Source organism: Papilio polytes, unplaced genomic scaffold (assembly GCF_000836215.1).
Source record: "Papilio polytes unplaced genomic scaffold, Ppol_1.0 DF822178.1, whole genome shotgun sequence".
Taxonomy (NCBI): Eukaryota; Metazoa; Arthropoda; class Insecta; order Lepidoptera; family Papilionidae; genus Papilio; species Papilio polytes.
Genome location: NW_013527026.1, coordinates 5,217,821 through 5,221,362, shown reverse-complemented (window position 1 = coordinate 5,221,362; position 3,542 = coordinate 5,217,821).

Sequence of the window (3,542 nt, the reverse complement as noted above, 5' to 3'; positions counted from 1 at the left end):
AATTTACGGGGGAGAAGACGCACATCCGTCAAACTCCACCGTCAAATCCACTTTTCCTTCCCATCTTTTCCTCTTAAGAAAAGGATGGAAAATGAAAGGGACTAAAATTAGGCCTCCGGCACCACACTTATCAGACGAAACGCGGAATCGCTTCCACTTCACGCCTGTTTTCTGTGTGGTCGTGGTACACCGTGAATGGTTACAAAGACAGAAACTTTCGGTTAAATTGTGTGAAAGATATCCGTTAAGACCGTACATCTGAAAGTAAACTATCGCACAACTGTTTCGTCTTGCTGTTATTGCTATAAATTTGGAGGTGCGCACACTTCTCGATATTTAGATGTGCAACTAAACAGATGAATTGGTTGCGAAATAATCGACAATTGACAATCGCCATAGTTTAGGAAAAGATGTGTGCGATGAAAGAGTAATAGTTTACTCTGTCGATCCTCTGTAATCTGGAATTTTTCTTATGATATTACAAACACTCCAATTTTATTATATGTATAGATGACTTTTATCTGCAACAACCCAAGTCAGTAATCATTTTAATATGCAATAATATATCCGGTAAGCATTCACTGTGCGTGACGAATACAAACTTTTACTTCAGAGTTTACGCTCTCTCAATATTTTGAAGATTATACATTCTAAAAAAGTAGGCTGAAAGAATGCATCTAACGTTCTACATGTAAATTCCCAGAATCAAATTAAAAAATGAGTCTTATTGTTATGATAAATGATGATTAAAATAAAATGGATGAAAACACTTACCTATTTGACGTGGATTGTCTCTTTTTAATTTTAATCTACACTAGCTTCAGCCATCGACTTAGCGCGTGCGGAATAAAAAAAACTTTTTTATAATATGAGGTGCCAAACGAGCAAGAAGCCAACTGAATCCATCGAAATAGTAAGAAACCGCTGCTCATAAACATTCGCAATTGCAGATGCCAAGGAGGATTGAAGGAGTTGGAGATGCACATAAAGAGGACATTTCCCCTTCCTATGCATCAAATCCGCTTTTCCTTCCCATCCTTTCCTCTTAAGAGAAGAGTGGAAAAAGAATGGGTCACTTAGTAAGTAACCTGTGTTCTTCCAGACTATATTCAACATGTGTGTTAAATTGTATCAAGATCCGTTACTTAATTTAGACTAAACAAACAAACAAACCATCATTCCAAACATTGGTATTTATATTAGCAAGATAAGGTTATGCCACTATAAAACAAGACCTAACAAAACTGCGGCCTTCACTCTGTGGTGTTTTGTTTGATACTCTAGTGACACACTTCGTGACCACTCTTTTTCTATTTTTGTTCATTATGACAATTTATAGAGCGAGTTACCTAGTATTGTATAATACTACGTAATAACGTGCTAGTGGAATGCCAGTTATTTACGCTTTCCTATAGCATATGTCAACTTGCATGGAGGTGACTGCTACTGGAATGTATATTCCCCATCTAACATGTTGTTAATTTTCATCTATACTACAGTTTTGATTTCAATTATGATCATCAAAAAAATTAAACCACTTATAAAAATTCCCTTCATTCATATATTTTGACAAAGCTTTTTTAATAATTCGCTCGCGATTGCGTCGGAGTGGAAGTAAAAAATAAAAAAGTAAGTAACCTGTCTTTTAAGACTATCATTTACATCTAAAGCAAATTACATCGATATCCCTTTAGTTTCGGCTACAATCTCTAACAAACATTCATCTACACTTTCGCATTTATAATATTACTAGCTGTTCCCGTGTGGCTTTATGCGTGGAATTATAAAAACATTATTTTATTGTTTACATTTGTCAAATCCTTAATTTCAAATATTAAAATACCAATTATCTTACTATGGCAATCTTGCTTCCTTGATGTTAGCAGCAATTTATGGTCTCTTTCCCACATTAGGGTTCTTATCCAAAATACTCGTTCCTAAGTTTTATGGCGTGAAAATATATATCCTAAAGCGTGACGTAAGTGTAGGGCTTTTAATTAAAGAAAGAATTATTCATAAATATGCTGTAATTGCTGACATCTTGGGCAACAAAGAAGTGTGTGTTTACGCTTTATTATAATAGTATAGATTAAGATAGTTACTTATCAGTTCGAGAGTAATGTTTCGATCCATGATAAGTGTAAAACGTTGCTATAATGTACTGCAAACTTTCATAGCATTACTTGACTTTGAAAACGGGTTCTGTGCGGATTTCTACACCAAGTGAGTTATTAAACCACCAGTTTTTGTTGTAAACGGGAATAAAGTCACTGGATTTTCTAAAAACTAATTATTACACATTAAAACAATGGAAAAAAAAACACAAACACTAATATTGATCGTTTTAATGTCGATTTTCCAAATGAAATCCATCATCCCTGTGTACACACTTTGGTTACGGGTGTGAATTATTTTGTAACCATTTTACATGTACTGGCATATTTGTTAAAAATGTTTCATTATTTAGAGCGGGAGCACACCTTTGACTAAACTATCGCACAACTGTTAGAAGTAATCGATTGTTTTGCAGCCAATTCAAACTGTTTAGTTGCACAATAAAAAAATCGAGTAGTGTGTGCACCTTCATGTAAGCTCATAGGAATCAAAGCGGGACTAAACAGTTGTGCGATAGTGTAATTTCAGGTGTGTGCACGTTTTTATAATTCAAATGATAAAAAAAAATCAGTTTAAGTATAACAGAAGATATCTTACGGATCTCAAATTGAACGGTCTATGTCTATACAGTTGATAGCTTATGACTTCAGCCAGTCATCATTCAATTTATTTATACAGAATATAATCATATAAGTTAAGTAAATGGTAATTGAGGCCATCAGTATGAACTCTATCTTACTAATGTCGTAAACCGTAACATAAAGATAGATTAGGCCAACGGCCGTAATAACAAATCTGTAAGATCGATCTAAATATTTAAATAATTGGAAGACTGCCAATACTGTTAATTTCTTCATGCTTCTTCTTCTTCAGCTTTCGCTGGCGACTACGACTGCATGGAATTAAAAAAAAAACAAAGCAGCTAATGTGGTCTTCCAGACAATGCTCTACATCTCTTTCAATTTTCATCGAGATTCGTTCAGCCGTTTAGGCTACAAACTCTCACAAATACCATCCATTCACCCAAACTTTTGCATTCATAATATTCGTAAGATAAAAAAAGTGCTAAATGTTTGTTGATAAGTAAGTAATTTGACATATAAATTATTAACAACAAAGTAAAGTTATTAAAATGGATATAAAAATGACCTTAAATCTATCCCATAATACAATACACCTTCAGGTTTCAAGTTCACGATCTTCGCAGTGACCGCTTTAATTCTCAGGCTTTCACGTAACCAAGTATTATGAAACCTGGACTTCACTTTTACTTCCAGACCACTGAGAAAGTACATGATTTCGGTGAGTTTTTTTATCGACGTACAGCCTCCTGAGGGGTGCGGAGAGGTATTTAAGTTTATAACATTCGCGCCGGCGCACAGTCTCAGTACAGACAGCACACAATGTGGAGGACTTGCGCGATCTTC